The following is a 19,826-nucleotide window of genomic DNA, read 5'->3' on the forward strand; positions in this document are numbered from 1 at the left end:
TTATACCGAACATTCACTCTGATATAGTTTCCAAGGTTCTAAAACCTTAGATTGTAAATGAAAGAAGTATTAAACATATCAAAACACAATTTTAACACATGAAATTGTTTTTCAAAGATAACATAAGTGTTTCAACCAATTAATAGACCTTAGATTGTAAAAGAATTATTGAACATATCAAACTACAATTTGAACACATGAAATGGTTTTTCAAAGGTTTCATAAGTGTTTAAATCAATTAATAGACCTTAGATTGTAAAAAATATATTAAACATATGAAAACACAATTTTAAACACATAAAATTCTTTTTCAAAGATATTCATAAGTGTTTCAATCAATTAATAGACTAAGATTGTAAAAGAAATCAAAACACAATTTTAACACATGAAATTGGTTTTCAAAGATATCATAAGTGTTTTCAATCTATTAATAGCGAAAAAAACGAGTTGCAAACATTTACTTAAGTAATACGCTTGCTTCAATAGGTAAGATACTTTTAAACTATTATTATACAGAACATGCACTTTGTTATAGTTTCCTAGGTTATAAAACATTAGATTGTAAATGAAAGAAGTATTATACATATCAAAACACAATTTTAACTCATGAAATTGTTTCTCAAAGATTTCATAAGTGATTCAATCAATTAATAGACCTTATATTGTAAAAGAAGTATTGAACATATCAAAATACAATTTGAACACATGAAATGGTTTTTCAAAGGTATCATAAGTGTTTAAATCAATTAATAGACCTTAGATTGTAAAAAATATATTAAACATATGAAAACACAATTTTAAACACATGAAACTGTTTTTCAAAGATATTCATAAGTATTTCAATCAATTAATAGACTAAGATTGTAAAAGAAATCAAAACACAATTTTAACATATGAAATTGGTTTTCAAAGATATCATAAGTGTTTTCAATCAATTAATAGCGAAAAGAACAAGTTGCAAACATTTAGTTAAGTACTACGCTTGTTTTCAATAGTTCAGATACTTTTAAACTATTATTATATCGAACATTCACTCTAATATAGTTTCCAAGGTTATAAAACCTTAGATTGTAAATGAAAGAAGTATTAAACATATCAAAACACAATTTTAACACATGAAATTGTTTTTCAAAGATATCATAAGTGTTTCAATCAATTAATAAACCTTAGATTGTAAAAGAATTATTGAACATATCAAACTACAATTTGAACACATGAAATGGTTTTTCAAAGGTATCATAAGTGTTTAAATCAATTAATAGACCTTAGATTGTCAAAAATGTATTAAACGTAAGAAAACATAATTTTAAACACATGAAATTGTTTTCCAAAGATATTCATAAGTGTTTCAATCAATTAATACACTAAGCTTGTAAAAGAAATCAAAACACAATTTTAACACATGAAATTGGTTTTCAAAGATATCATAAGTGTTTTCAATCAATTAATAGCGAGAAGAACAAGTTGCAAACATTTAGTGAAGTAATACGCTTGTTTTCAATAGTTAAGATACTTTTAAACTATTATTATACCGAACATTCACTCTGATATAGTTTCCAAGGTTCTAAAACCTTAGATTGTAAATGAAAGAAGTATTAAACATATCAAAACACAATTTTAACACATGAAATTGTTTTTCAAAGATAACATAAGTGTTTCAACCAATTAATAGACCTTAGATTGTAAAAGAATTATTGAACATATCAAACTACAATTTGAACACATGAAATGGTTTTTCAAAGGTTTCATAAGTGTTTAAATCAATTAATAGACCTTAGATTGTAAAAAATATATTAAACATATGAAAACACAATTTTAAACACATAAAATTCTTTTTCAAAGATATTCATAAGTGTTTCAATCAATTAATAGACTAAGATTGTAAAAGAAATCAAAACACAATTTTAACACATGAAATTGGTTTTCAAAGATATCATAAGTGTTTTCAATCTATTAATAGCGAAAAAAACGAGTTGCAAACATTTACTTAAGTAATACGCTTGCTTCAATAGGTAAGATACTTTTAAACTATTATTATACAGAACATGCACTTTGTTATAGTTTCCTAGGTTATAAAACATTAGATTGTAAATGAAAGAAGTATTATACATATCAAAACACAATTTTAACTCATGAAATTGTTTCTCAAAGATTTCATAAGTGATTCAATCAATTAATAGACCTTATATTGTAAAAGAAGTATTGAACATATCAAAATACAATTTGAACACATGAAATGGTTTTTCAAAGGTATCATAAGTGTTTAAATCAATTAATAGACCTTAGATTGTAAAAAATATATTAAACATATGAAAACACAATTTTAAACACATGAAACTGTTTTTCAAAGATATTCATAAGTATTTCAATCAATTAATAGACTAAGATTGTAAAAGAAATCAAAACACAATTTTAACATATGAAATTGGTTTTCAAAGATATCATAAGTGTTTTCAATCAATTAATAGCGAAAAGAACAAGTTGCAAACATTTAGTTAAGTACTACGCTTGTTTTCAATAGTTCAGATACTTTTAAACTATTATTATATCGAACATTCACTCTAATATAGTTTCCAAGGTTATAAAACCTTAGATTGTAAATGAAAGAAGTATTAAACATATCAAAACACAATTTTAACACATGAAATTGTTTTTCAAAGATATCATAAGTGTTTCAATCAATTAATAAACCTTAGATTGTAAAAGAATTATTGAACATATCAAACTACAATTTGAACACATGAAATGGTTTTTCAAAGGTATCATAAGTGTTTAAATCAATTAATAGACCTTAGATTGTAAAAAATGTATTAAACGTAAGAAAACATAATTTTAAACACATGAAATTGTTTTTCAAAGATATTCATAAGTGTTTCAATCAATTAATACACTAAGCTTGTAAAAGAAATCAAAACACAATTTTAACACATGAAATTGGTTTTCAAAGATATCATAAGTGTTTTCAATCAATTAATAGCGAGAAGAACAAGTTGCAAACATTTAGTGAAGTAATACGCTTGTTTTCAATAGTTAAGATACTTTTAAACTATTATTATACCGAACATTCACTCTGATATAGTTTCCAAGGTTCTAAAACCTTAGATTGTAAATGAAAGAAGTATTAAACATATCAAAACACAATTTTAACACATGAAATTGTTTTTCAAAGATAACATAAGTGTTTCAACCAATTAATAGACCTTAGATTGTAAAAGAATTATTGAACATATCAAACTACAATTTGAACACATGAAATGGTTTTTCAAAGGTTTCATAAGTGTTTAAATCAATTAATAGACCTTAGATTGTAAAAAATATATTAAACATATGAAAACACAATTTTAAACACATAAAATTCTTTTTCAAAGATATTCATAAGTGTTTCAATCAATTAACAGACTAAGATTGTAAAAGAAATCAAAACACAATTTTAACACATGAAATTGGTTTTCAAAGATATCATAAGTGTTTTCAATCTATTAATAGCGAAAAAAACGAGTTGCAAACATTTACTTAAGTAATACGCTTGCTTCAATAGGTAAGATACTTTTAAACTATTATTATACAGAACATGCACTTTGTTATAGTTTCCTAGGTTATAAAACATTAGATTGTAAATGAAAGAAGTATTATACATATCAAAACACAATTTTAACTCATGAAATTGTTTCTCAAAGATTTCATAAGTGATTCAATCAATTAATAGACCTTATATTGTAAAAGAAGTATTGAACATATCAAAATACAATTTGAACACATGAAATGGTTTTTCAAAGGTATCATAAGTGTTTAAATCAATTAATAGACCTTAGATTGTAAAAAATATATTAAACATATGAAAACACAATTTTAAACACATAATATTCTTTTTCAAAGATATTCATAAGTGTTTCAATCAATTAATAGACTAAGATTGTAAAAGAAATCAAAACACAATTTTAACATATGAAATTGGTTTTCAAAGATATCATAAGTGTTTTCAATCAATTAATAGCGAAAAGAACAAGTTGCAAACATTTAGTTAAGTACTACGCTTGTTTTCAATAGTTCAGATACTTTTAAACTATTATTATATCGAACATTCACTCTAATATAGTTTCCAAGGTTATAAAACCTTAGATTGTAAATGAAAGAAGTATTAAACATATCAAAACACAATTTTAACACATGAAATTGTTTTTCAAAGATATCATAAGTGTTTCAATCAATTAATAAACCTTAGATTGTAAAAGAATTATTGAACATATCAAACTACAATTTGAACACATGAAATGGTTTTTCAAAGGTATCATAAGTGTTTAAATCAATTAATAGACCTTAGATTGTAAAAAATGTATTAAACGTAAGAAAACATAATTTTAAACACATGAAATTGTTTTTCAAAGATATTCATAAGTGTTTCAATCAATTAATACACTAAGCTTGTAAAAGAAATCAAAACACAATTTTAACACATGAAATTGGTTTTCAAAGATATCATAAGTGTTTTCAATCAATTAATAGCGAGAAGAACAAGTTGCAAACATTTAGTGAAGTAATACGCTTGTTTTCAATAGTTAAGATACTTTTAAACTATTATTATACCGAACATTCACTCTGATATAGTTTCCAAGGTTCTAAAACCTTAGATTGTAAATGAAAGAAGTATTAAACATATCAAAACACAATTTTAACACATGAAATTGTTTTTCAAAGATAACATAAGTGTTTCAACCAATTAATAGACCTTAGATTGTAAAAGAATTATTGAACATATCAAACTACAATTTGAACACATGAAATGGTTTTTCAAAGGTTTCATAAGTGTTTAAATCAATTAATAGACCTTAGATTGTAAAAAATATATTAAACATATGAAAACACAATTTTAAACACATAAAATTCTTTTTCAAAGATATTCATAAGTGTTTTAATCAATTAATAGACTAAGATTGTAAAAGAAATCAAAACACAATTTTAACACATGAAATTGGTTTTCAAAGATATCATAAGTGTTTTCAATCTATTAATAGCGAAAAAAACGAGTTGCAAACATTTACTTAAGTAATACGCTTGCTTCAATAGGTAAGATACTTTTAAACTATTATTATACAGAACATGCACTTTGTTATAGTTTCCTAGGTTATAAAACATTAGATTGTAAATGAAAGAAGTATTATACATATCAAAACACAATTTTAACTCATGAAATTGTTTCTCAAAGATTTCATAAGTGATTCAATCAATTAATAGACCTTATATTGTAAAAGAAGTATTGAACATATCAAAATACAATTTGAACACATGAAATGGTTTTTCAAAGGTATCATAAGTGTTTAAATCAATTAATAGACCTTAGATTGTAAAAAATGTATTAAACGTAAGAAAACATAATTTTAAATACATGAAATTGTTTTTCAAAGATATTCATAAGTGTTTCAATCAATTAACACACTAAGCTTGTAAAAGAAATCAAAACACAATTTTAACACATGAAATTGGTTTTCAAAGATATCATAAGTGTTTTCAATCTATTAATAGCGAGAAGAACAAGTTGCAAACATTTAGTGAAGTAATACGCTTGTTTTCAATAGTTAAGATACTTTTAAACTATTATTATACCGAACATTCACTCTGATATAGTTTCCAAGGTTATAAAACCTTAGATTGTAAATGAAAGAAGTATTAAACATATCAAAACACAATTTTAACACATGAAATTGTTTTTCAAAGATAACATAAGTGTTTCAACCAATTAATAGACCTTAGATTGTAAAAGAATTATTGAACATATCAAACTACAATTTGAACACATGAAATGGTTTTTCAAAGGTTTCATAAGTGTTTAAATCAATTAATAGACCTTAGATTGTAAAAAATATATTAAACATATGAAAACACAATTTTAAACACATAAAATTCTTTTTCAAAGATATTCATAAGTGTTTCAATCAATTAATAGACTAAGATTGTAAAAGAAATCAAAACACAATTTTAACACATGAAATTGGTTTTCAAAGATATCATAAGTGTTTTCAATCTATTAATAGCGAAAAAAACGAGTTGCAAACATTTAGTTAAGTACTACGCTTGTTTTCAATAGTTCAGATACTTTTAAACTATTATTATATCGAACATTCACTCTAATATAGTTTCCAAGGTTATAAAACCTTAGATTGTAAATGAAAGAAGTATTAAACATATCAAAACACAATTTTAACACATGAAATTGTTTTTCAAAGATATCATAAGTGTTTCAATCAATTAAGAGACCTTAGATTGTAAAAGAATTATTGAACATATCAAACTACAATTTGAACACATGAAATGGTTTTTCAAAGGTATCATAAGTGTTTAAATCAATTAATAGACCTTAGATTGTAAAAAATGTATTAAACGTAAGAAAACATAATTTTAAACACATGAAATTGTTTTTCAAAGATATTCATAAGTGTTTCAATCAATTAATACACTAAGATTGTAAAAGAAATCAAAACACAATTTTAACACATGAAATTGGTTTTCAAAGATATCATAAGTGTTTTCAATCAATTAATAGCGAGAAGAACAAGTTGCGAACATTTAGTTAAGTAATACTCTTGTTTTCAATAGTTAAGATACTTTTAAACTATTATTATACCGAACATTCACTCTGATATAGTTTCCAAGGTTATAAAACCTTAGATTGTAAATGAAAGAAGTATTAAACATATCAAAACACAATTTTAACACATGAAATTGTTTTTCAAAGATATCATAAGTGTTTCAATCAATTAATAAACCTTAGATTGTAAAAGAATTATTGAACATATCAAACTACAATTTGAACACATGAAATGGTTTTTCAAAGGTATCATAAGTGTTTAAATCAATTAATAGACCTTAGATTGTAAAAAATGTATTAAACGTAAGAAAACATAATTTTAAACACATGAAATTGTTTTTCAAAGATATTCATAAGTGTTTCAATCAATTAATACACTAAGCTTGGAAAAGAAATCAAAACACAATTTTAACACATGAAATTGGTTTTCAAAGATATCATAAGTGTTTTCAATCAATTAATAGCGAGAAGAACAAGTTGCAAACATTTAGTGAAGTAATACGCTTGTTTTCAAAAGTTAAGATACTTTTAAACTATTATTATACCGAACATTCACTCTGATATAGTTTCCAAGGTTATAAAACCTTAGATTGTAAATGAAAGAAGTATTAAACATATCAAAACACAATTTTAACACATGAAATTGTTTTTCAAAGATAACATAATTGTTTCAACCAATTAATAGACCTTAGATTGTAAAAGAATTATTGAACATATCAAACTACAATTTGAACACATGAAATGGTTTTTCAAAGGTTTCATAAGTGTTTAAATCAATTAATAGACCTTAGATTGTAAAAAATATATTAAACATATGAAAACACAATTTTAAACACATAAAATTCTTTTTCAAAGATATTCATAAGTGTTTCAATCAATTAATAGACTAAGATTGTAAAAGAAATCAAAACACAATTTTAACAAATGAAATTGGTTTTCAAAGATATTCATAAGTGTTTCAATCAATTAATACACTAAGATTGTAAAAGATATCAAAACACAATTTTAACACATGAAATTGGTTTTCAAAGATATCATAAGTGTTTCAATCAATTAATAGACCTTAGATTGTAAAAGAAGTATTGAACATATCAAAATACAATTTGAACACATGAAATGGTTTTTCAAAGGTATCATAAGTGTTTAAATCAATTAATAGACCTTAGATTGTAAAAAATATATTAAACATATGAAAACACAATTTTAAACACATGAAACTGTTTTTCAAAGATATTCATAAGTATTTCAATCAATTAATAGACTAAGATTGTAAAAGAAATCAAAACACAATTTTAACATATGAAATTGGTTTTCAAAGATATCATAAGTGTTTTCAATCAATTAATAGCGAAAAGAACAAGTTGCAAACATTTAGTTAAGTACTACGCTTGTTTTCAATAGTTCAGATACTTTTAAACTATTATTATATCGAACATTCACTCTAATATAGTTTCCAAGGTTATAAAACCTTAGATTGTAAATGAAAGAAGTATTAAACATATCAAAACACAATTTTAACACATGAAATTGTTTTTCAAAGATATCATAAGTGTTTCAATCAATTAATAGACCTTAGATTGTAAAAGAAGTATTGAACATATCAAAATACAATTTGAACACATGAAATGGTTTTTCAAAGGTATCATAAGTGTTTGAATCAATTAATAGACCTTAGATTGTAAAAAATATATTAAACATATGCAAACACATGAAATTGTTTTTCAAAGATATTGATAAGTGTTTCAATCAATTAATAAACTACGATTGTAAAAGAAATCAAAACACAATTTTAACACATGAAATTGGTTTTCAAAGATATCATAAGTGTTTTCAATCTATTAATAGCGAAAAAAACGAGTTGCAAACATTTAGTTAAGTAATACGCTTGTTTCAATAGTTAAGATACTTTTAAACTATTATTATACAGAACATGCACTTTGTTATAGTTTCCTAGGTTATAAAACATTAGATTGTAAATGAAAGAAGTATTATACATATCAAAACACAATTCTAACTCATTAAATTGTTTCTCAAAGATATCATAAGTGATTCAATAAATTAATAGACCTTAGATTGTAAAAGAAGTATTGAACATATCAAAATACAATTTGAACACATGAAATGGTTTTTCAAAGGTATCATAAGTGTTTAAATCAATTAATAGACCTTAGATTGTAAAAAATATATTAAACATATGAAAACAACATTTTAAACACATAAAATTCTTTTTCAAAGATATTCATAAGTGTTTCAATCAATTAATAGACTAAGATTGTAAAAGAAATCAAAACACAATTTTAACAAATGAAATTGGTTTTCAAAGATATTCATAAGTGTTTCAATCAATTAATACACTAAGATTGTAAAAGATATCAAAACACAATTTTAACACATGAAATTGGTTTTCAAAGATATCATAAGTGTTTCAATCAATTAATAGACCTTAGATTGTAAAAGAAGTATTGAACATATCAAAATACAATTTGAACACATGAAATGGTTTTTCAAAGGTATCATAAGTGTTTAAATCAATTAATAGACCTTAGATTGTAAAAAATATATTAAACATATGAAAACACAATTTTAAACACATGAAACTGTTTTTCAAAGATATTCATAAGTATTTCAATCAATTAATAGGCTAAGATTGTAAAAGAAATCAAAACACAATTTTAACATATGAAATTGGTTTTCAAAGATATCATAAGTGTTTTCAATCAATTAATAGCGAAAAGAACAAGTTGCAAACATTTAGTTAAGTACTACGCTTGTTTTCAATAGTTCAGATACTTTTAAACTATTATTATATCGAACATTCACTCTAATATAGTTTCCAAGGTTATAAAACCTTAGATTGTAAATGAAAGAAGTATTAAACATATCAAAACACAATTTTAACACATGAAATTGTTTTTCAAAGATATCATAAGTGTTTCAATCAATTAATAGACCTTAGATTGTAAAAGAATTATTGAACATATCAAACTACAATTTGAACACATGAAATGGTTTTTCAAAGGTATCATAAGTGTTTAAATCAATTAATAGACCTTAGATTGTAAAAAATGTATTAAACGTAAGAAAACATAATTTTAAACACATGAAATTGTTTTTCAAAGATATTCATAAGTGTTTCAATCAATTAATACACTAAGATTGTAAAAGAAATCAAAACACAATTTTAACACATGAAATTGGTTTTCAAAGATATCATAAGTGTTTTCAATCAATTAATAGCGAGAAGAACAAGTTGCAAACATTTAGTTAAGTAATACGCTTGTTTTCATTAGTTAAGATACTTTTAAACTATTATTATACCGAACATTCACTCTGATATAGTTTCCAAGGTTATAAAACCTTAGATTGTAAATGAAAGAAGTATTAAACATATCGAAACACAATTTTAACACATGAAATTGTTTTTCAAAGATATCATAAGTGTTTCAATCAATTAATAGACCTTAGATTGTAAAAGAAGTATTGAACATATCAAAATACAATTTGAACACATGAAATGGTTTTTCAAAGGTATCATAAGTGTTTGAATCAATTAATAGACCTTAGATTGTAAAAAATATATTAAACATATGCAAACACATGAAATTGTTTTTCAAAGATATTGATAAGTGTTTCAATCAATTAATAAACTACGATTGTAAAAGAAATCAAAACACAATTTTAACACATGAAATTGGTTTTCAAAGATATCATAAGTGTTTTCAATCTATTAATAGCGAAAAAAACGAGTTGCAAACATTTAGTTAAGTAATACGCTTGTTTCAATAGTTAAGATACTTTTAAACTATTATTATACAGAACATGCACTTTGTTATAGTTTCCTAGGTTATAAAACATTAGATTGTAAATGAAAGAAGTATTATACATATCAAAACACAATTCTAACTCATTAAATTGTTTCTCAAAGATATCATAAGTGATTCAATAAATTAATAGACCTTAGATTGTAAAAGAAGTATTGAACATATCAAAATACAATTTGAACACATGAAATGGTTTTTCAAAGGTATCATAAGTGTTTAAATCAATTAATAGACCTTAGATTGTAAAAAATATATTAAACATATGAAAACAACATTTTAAACACATAAAATTCTTTTTCAAAGATATTCATAAGTGTTTCAATCAATTCATAGACTAAGATTGTAAAAGAAATCAAAACACAATTTTAACACATGAAATTGGTTTTCAAAGATATCATAAGTGTTTTCAATCTATTAATAGCGAAAAAAACGAGTTGCAAACAGTTACTTAAGTAATACGCTTGCTTCAATAGGTAAGATACTTTTAAACTATTATTATACAGAACATGCACTTTGTTATAGTTTCCTAGGTTATAAAACATTAGATTGTAAATGAAAGAAGTATTATACATATCAAAACTCAATTTTAACTCATGAAATTGTTTCTCAAAGATTTCATAAGTGATTCAATCAATTAATAGACCTTATATTGTAAAAGAAGTATTGAACATATCAAAATACAATTTGAACACATGAAATGGTTTTTCAAAGGTATCATAAGTGTTTAAATCAATTAATAGACCTTAGATTGTAAAAAATATATTAAACATATGAAAACACAATTTTAAACACATGAAACTGTTTTTCAAAGATATTCATAAGTATTTCAATCAATTAATAGACTAAGATTGTAAAAGAAATCAAAACACAATTTTAACATATGAAATTGGTTTTCAAAGATATCATAAGTGTTTTCAATCAATTAATAGCGAAAAGAACAAGTTGCAAACATTTAGTTAAGTACTACGCTTGTTTTCAATAGTTCAGATACTTTTAAACTATTATTATATCGAACATTCACTCTAATATAGTTTCCAAGGTTATAAAACCTTAGATTGTAAATGAAAGAAGTATTAAACATATCAAAACACAATTTTAACACATGAAATTGTTTTTCAAAGAGATCATAAGTGTTTCAATCAATTAATAGACCTTAGATTGTAAAAGAAGTATTGAACATATAAAAATACAATTTGAACACATGAAATGGTTTTTCAAAGGTATCATAAGTGTTTGAATCAATTAATAGACCTTAGATTGTAAAAAATGTATTAAACGTAAGAAATCATAATTTTAAACACATGAAATTGTTTTTCAAAGATATTCATAAGTGTTTCTATCAATTAATACACTAAGATTGTAAAACAAATCAAAACACAATTTTAACACATGAAATTGGTTTTCAAAGATATCATAAGTGTTTTCAATCAATTAATAGCGAGAAGAACAAGTTGCAAACATTTAGTTAAGTAATACGCTTGTTTTCAATAGTTAAGATACTTTTAAACTATTATTATACCGAACATTCACTCTGATATAGTTTCCAAGGTTATAAAACCTTAGATTGTAAATGAAAGAAGTATTAAACATATCAAAACACAATTTTAACACATGAAATTGTTTTTCAAAGATATCATAAGTGTTTCAATCAATTAATAGACCTTAGATTGTAAAAGAAGTATTGAACATATCAAAATACAATTTGAACACATGAAATGGTTTTTCAAAGGTATCATAAGTGTTTGAATCAATTAATAGACCTTAGATTGTAAAAAATATATTAAACATATGCAAACACATGAAATTGTTTTTCAAAGATATTGATAAGTGTTTCAATCAATTAATAAACTACGATTGTAAAAGAAATCAAAACACAATTTTAACACATGAAATTGGTTTTCAAAGATATCATAAGTGTTTTCAATCTATTAATAGCGAAAAAAACGAGTTGCAAACATTTAGTTAAGTAATACGCTTGTTTCAATAGTTAAGATACTTTTAAACTATTATTATACAGAACATGCACTTTGTTATAGTTTCCTAGGTTATAAAACATTAGATTGTAAATGAAAGAAGTATTATACATATCAAAACACAATTTTAACTCATTAAATTGTTTCTCAAAGATATCATAAGTGATTCAATAAATTAATAGACCTTAGATTGTAAAAGAAGTATTGAACATATCAAAATACAATTTGAACACATGAAATGGTTTTTCAAAGGTATCATAAGTGTTTAAATCAATTAATAGACCTTAGATTGTAAAAAATATATTAAACATATGAAAACACAATTTTAAACACATAAAATTCTTTTTCAAAGATATTCATATGTGTTTCAATCAATTCATAGACTAAGATTGTAAAAGAAATCAAAACACAATTTTAACACATGAAATTGGTTTTCAAAGATATCATAAGTGTTTTCAATCTATTAATAGCGAAAAAAACGAGTTGCAAACATTTACTTAAGTAATACGCTTGCTTCAATAGGTAAGATACTTTTAAACTATTATTATACAAAACACGCACTTTGTTATAGTTTCCTAGGTTATAAAACATTAGATTGTAAATGAAAGAAGTATTATACATATCAAAACACAATTTTAACTCATGAAATTGTTTCTCAAAGATTTCATAAGTGATTCAATCAATTAATAGACCTTATATTGTAAAAGAAGTATTGAACATATCAAAATACAATTTGAACACATGAAATGGTTTTTCAAAGGTATCATAAGTGTTTAAATCAATTAATAGACCTTAGATTGTAAAAAATATATTAAACATATGAAAACACAATTTTAAACACATGAAACTGTTTTTCAAAGATATTCATAAGTATTTCAATCAATTAATAGACTAAGATTGTAAAAGAAATCAAAACACAATTTTAACATATGAAATTGGTTTTCAAAGATACCATAAGTGTTTTCAATCAATTAATAGCGAAAAGAACAAGTTGCAAACATTTAGTTAAGTACTATGCTTGTTTTCAATAGTTCAGATACTTTTAAACTATTATTATATCGAACATTCACTCTAATATAGTTTCCAAGGTTATAAAACCTTAGATTGTAAATGAAAGAAGTATTAAACATATCAAAACACAATTTTAACACATGAAATTGTTTTTCAAAGATATCATAAGTGTTTCAATCAATTAATAGACCTTAGATTGTAAAAGAATTATTGAACATATCAAACTACAATTTGAACACATGAAATGGTTTTTCAAAGGTATCATAAGTGTTTAAATCAATTAATAGACCTTAGATTGTAAAAAATATATTAAACATATGCAAACACATGAAATTGTTTTTCAAAGATATTGATAAGTGTTTCAATCAATTAATAAACTACGATTGTAAAAGAAATCAAAACACAATTTTAACACATGAAATTGGTTTTCAAAGATATCATAAGTGTTTTCAATCTATTAATAGCGAAAAAAACGAGTTGCAAACATTTAGTTAAGTAATACGCTTGTTTCAATAGTTAAGATACTTTTAAACTATTATTATACAGAACATGCACTTTGTTATAGTTTCCTAGGTTATAAAACATTAGATTGTAAATGAAAGAAGTATTATACATATCAAAACACAATTTTAACTCATTAAATTGTTTCTCAAAGATATCATGAGTGATTCAATAAATTAATAGACCTTAGATTGTAAAAGAAGTATTGGACATATCAAAATACAATTTGAACACATGAAATGGTTTTTCAAAGGTATCATAAGTGTTTAAATCAATTAATAGACCTTAGATTGTAAAAAATATATTAAGCATATGAAAACACAATTTTAAACACATGAAATTCTTTTTCAAAGATATTCATAAGTGTTTCAATCAATTAATAGACTAAGATTGTAAAAGAAATCTAAACACAATTTTAACACACGATATTGGTTTTCAAAGATATCATAAGTGTTTTCAATCAATTAATAGCGAAAAGAACAAGTTGCAAACATTTAGTTAAGTAATACGCTTTTTTTCAATAGTTAAGATACTTTTAAACTATTATTATATCGAACATTCACTCTGACATAGTTTCCAAGGTTATAAAACCTTAGATTGTAAATGAAAGAAGTATTAAACATATCAAAACAGAATTTTAACACATGAAATTGTTTTTCGAAGATATCATAAGTGTTTCAATCAATTAATAGACCTTAGATTGTAAAAGAAGTATTGAACATATCAAAATACAATTTGAACACATGAAATGGTTTTTCAAAGGTATCATAAGTGTTTGAATCAATTAATAGACCTTAGATTGTAAAAAATATATTAAACATATGAAAACACAATTTTAAACACATGAAATTCTTTTTCAAAGATATTCATAAGTGTTTCAATCAATTAATAGACTAAGATTGTAAAAGAAATCTAAACACAATTTTAACACACGATATTGGTTTTCAAAGATATCATAAGTGTTTTCAATCAATTAATAGCGAAAAGAACAAGTTGCAAACATTTAGTTAAGTAATACGCTTTTTTTCAATAGTTAAGATACTTTTAAACTATTATTATATCGAACATTCACTCTGACATAGTTTCCAAGGTTATAAAACCTTAGATTGTAAATGAAAGAAGTATTAAACATATCAAAACACAATTTTAACACATGAAATTGTTTTTCAAAGATATCATAAGTGTTTCAATCAATTAATAGACCTTAGATTGTAAAAGAAGTATTGAACATATCAAACTACAATTTGAACACATGAAATGGTTTTTCAAAGGTATCATAAGTGTTTAAATCAATTAATAGACCTTAGATTGTAAAAAATATATTAAACCTAAGAAAACATAATTTTAAACCCATGAAATTCTTTTTCAAAGATATTCATAAGTGTTTCAATCAATTAATACACTAAGATTGTAAAAGATATAAAAACACAATTTTAACACATGAAATTGGTTTTCAAAGATATCATAAGTGTTTCAATCAATTAATAGACCTTAGATTGTAAAAGAAGTATTGAACATATCAAAATACAATTTGAACACATGAAATGGTTTTTCAAAGGTATCATAAGTGTTTAAATCAATTAATAGACCTTAGATTGTAAAAAATATATTAAACATATGAAAACACAATTTTAAACACATGAAATTGTTTTTCAAAGATATTCATAAGTGTTTCAATCAATTTATAGACTAAGATTGTAAAAGAAATCAAAACACAATTTTAACACATGAAATTGGTTTTCAAAGATATCATAAGTGTTTTCAATCAATTAATAGCAAAAAGAACAAGTTGCAAATATTTAGTTAAGTAATACGCTTGTTTCAATAGTTAAGATACTTTTAAACTATTATTATACAGAACATTCACTTTGTTATAGTTTCCTAGGTTATAAAACCTTAGATTGTAAATGAAAGAAGTATTAAACATATCAAAACAGAATTTTAACACATGAAATTGTTTTTCGAAGATATCATAAGTGTTTCAATCAATTAATAGACCTTAGATTGTAAAAGAAGTATTGAACATATCAAAATACAATTTGAACACATGAAATGGTTTTTCAAAGGTATCATAAGTGTTTGAATCAATTAATAGACCTTAGATTGTAAAAAATATATTAAACATATGAAAACACAATTTTAAACACATGAAATTCTTTTTCAAAGATATTCATAAGTGTTTCAATCAATTAATAGACTAAGATTGTAAAAGAAATCTAAACACAATTTTAACACACGATATTGGTTTTCAAAGATATCATAAGTGTTTTCAATCAATTAATAGCGAAAAGAACAAGTTGCAAACATTTAGTTAAGTAATACGCTTTTTTTCAATAGTTAAGATACTTTTAAACTATTATTATATCGAACATTCACTCTGACATAGTTTCCAAGGTTATAAAACCTTAGATTGTAAATGAAAGAAGTATTAAACATATCAAAACACAATTTTAACACATGAAATTGTTTTTCAAAGATATCATAAGTGTTTCAATCAATTAATAGACCTTAGATTGTAAAAGAAGTATTGAACATATCAAACTACAATTTGAACACATGAAATGGTTTTTCAAAGGTATCATAAGTGTTTAAATCAATTAATAGACCTTAGATTGTAAAAAATATATTAAACCTAAGAAAACATAATTTTAAACCCATGAAATTCTTTTTCAAAGATATTCATAAGTGTTTCAATCAATTTATAGACTAAGATTGTAAAAGAAATCAAAACACAATTTTAACACATGAAATTGGTTTTCAAAGATATCATAAGTGTTTTCAATCAATTAATAGCGAAAAGAACAAGTTGCAAATATTTAGTTAAGTAATACGCTTGTTTCAATAGTTAAGATACTTTTAAACTATTATTATACAGAACATTCACTTTGTTATAGTTTCCTAGGTTATAAAACCTTAGATTGTAAATGAAAGAAGTATTAAACATATCAAAACAGAATTTTAACACATGAAATTGTTTTTCGAAGATATCATAAGTGTTTCAATCAATTAATAGACCTTAGATTGTAAAAGAAGTATTGAACATATCAAAATACAAATTGAACACATGAAATGGTTTTTCAAAGGTATCATAAGTGTTTGAATCAATTAATAGACCTTAGATTGTAAAAAATATATTAAACATATGCAAACACATGAAATTATTTTTCAAAGATATTGATAAGTGTTTCAATCAATTAATAAACTACGATTGTAAAAGAAATCAAAACACAATTTGAACACATGAAATTGGTTTTCAAAGATATCATAAGTGTTTTCAATCTATTAATAGCGAAAAAAACGAGTTGCAAACATTTAGTTAAGTAATACGCTTGTTTCAATAGTTAAGATACTTTTAAACTATTATTATACAGAACATGCACTTTGTTATAGTTTCCTAGGTTATAAAACATTAGATTGTAAATGAAAGAAGTATTATACATATCAAAACACAATTTTAACTCATTAAATTGTTTCTCAAAGATATCATAAGTGATTCAATAAATTAATAGACCTTAGATTGTAAAAGAAGTATTGAACATATCAAAATACAATTTGAACACATGAAATGGTTTTTCAAAGGTATCATAAGTGTTTAAATCAATTAATAGACCTTAGATTGTAAAAAATATATTAAGCATATGAAAACACAATTTTAAACACATGAAATTCTTTTTCAAAGATATTCATAAGTGTTTCAATCAATTAATAGACTAAGATTGTAAAAGAAATCTAAACACAATTTTAACACACGATATTGGTTTTCAAAGATATCATAAGTGTTTTCAATCAATTAATAGCGAAAAGAACAAGTTGCAAACATTTAGTTAAGTAATACGCTTTTTTTCAATAGTTAAGATACTTTTAAACTATTATTATATCGAACATTCACTCTGACATAGTTTCCAAGGTTATAAAACCTTAGATTGTAAATGAAAGAAGTATTAAACATATCAAAACACAATTTTAACACATGAAATTGTTTTTCAAAGATATCATAAGTGTTTCAATCAATTAATAGACCTTAGATTGTAAAAGAAGTATTGAACATATCAAACTACAATTTGAACACATGAAATGGTTTTTCAAAGGTATCATAAGTGTTTAAATCAATTAATAGACCTTAGATTGTAAAAAATATATTAAACCTAAGAAAACATAATTTTAAACCCATGAAATTCTTTTTCAAAGATATTCATAAGTGTTTCAATCAATTAATACACTAAGATTGTAAAAGATATCAAAACACAATTTTAACACATGAAATTGGTTTTCAAAGATATCATAAGTGTTTCAATCAATTAATAGACCTTAGATTGTAAAAGAAGTATTGAACATATCAAAATACAATTTGAACACATGAAATGGTTTTTCAAAGGTATCATAAGTGTTTAAATCAATTAATAGACCTTAGATTGTAAAAAATATATTAAACATATGAAAACACAATTTTAAACACATGAAATTGTTTTTCAAAGATATTCATAAGTGTTTCAATCAATTTATAGACTAAGATTGTAAAAGAAATCAAAACACAATTTTAACACATGAAATTGGTTTTCAAAGATATCATAAGTGTTTTCAATCAATTAATAGCAAAAAGAACAAGTTGCAAATATTTAGTTAAGTAATACGCTTGTTTCAATAGTTAAGATACTTTTAAACTATTATTATACAGAACATTCACTTTGTTATAGTTTCCTAGGTTATAAAACCTTAGATTGTAAATGAAAGAAGTATTAAACATATCAAAACAGAATTTTAACACATGAAATTGTTTTTCGAAGATATCATAAGTGTTTCAATCAATTAATAGACCTTAGATTGTAAAAGAAGTATTGAACATATCAAAATACAATTTGAACACATGAAATGGTTTTTCAAAGGTATCATAAGTGTTTGAATCAATTAATAGACCTTAGATTGTAAAAAATATATTAAACATATGCAAACACATGAAATTGTTTTTCAAAGATATTGATAAGTGTTTCAATCAATTAATAAACTACGATTGTAAAAGAAATCAAAACACAATTTTAACACATGAAATTAGTTTTCAAAGATATCATAAGTGTTTTCAATCTATTAATAGCGAAAAAAACGAGTTGCAAACATTTAGTTAAGTAATACGCTTGTTTCAATAGTTAAGATACTTTTAAACTATTATTATACAGAACATGCACTTTGTTATAGTTTCCTAGGTTATAAAACCTTAGATTCTAAATGAAAGAAGTATTAAACATATCAAAACACAATTTTAACACATGAAATTGTTTTTAAAAGATATCATAAGTGTTTCAATCAATTAATAGACCTTAGATTGTAAAAGAAGTATTGAACATATCAAACTACAATTTGAACACATGAAATGGTTTTTCAAAGGTATCATAAGTGTTTAAATCAATTAATAGACCTTAGATTGTAAAAAATATATTAAACCTAAGGAAACATAATTTTAAACCCATGAAATTCTTTTTCAAAGATATTCATAAGTGTTTCAATCAATTAATACACTAAGATTGTAAAAGATATCAAAACACAATTTTAACACATGAAATTGGTTTTCAAAGATATCATAAGTGTTTTCAATCAATTAATAGCGAGAAGAACAAGTTGCAAACATTTAGTTAAGTAATACGCTTGTTTTCAATAGTTAAGATACTTTTAAACTGTTATTATACCGAACATTCACTCTGATATAGTTTCCAAGGTCATAAAGATTGTAAATGAAAGAAGTATTAGACATATCAAAACACAATTTTAACACATGAAATTGTTTTTCAAATATATCATAAGTGTTTGAATCAAAATAGACTAAGATTGTAAAAGAAATCAAAACACAATTTTAACACATGAAATTGGTTTTCAAAGAAATCATAAGTGTTTTCAATCTATTAATAGCGAAAAAAACGAGTTCCAAACATTTTGTTAAGTAATACA

Source organism: Phaseolus vulgaris, chromosome 7 (genome assembly GCF_051622355.1).
Source record: "Phaseolus vulgaris cultivar YP4 chromosome 7, ASM5162235v1, whole genome shotgun sequence".
Lineage (NCBI taxonomy): Eukaryota > Viridiplantae > Streptophyta > Magnoliopsida > Fabales > Fabaceae > Phaseolus > Phaseolus vulgaris.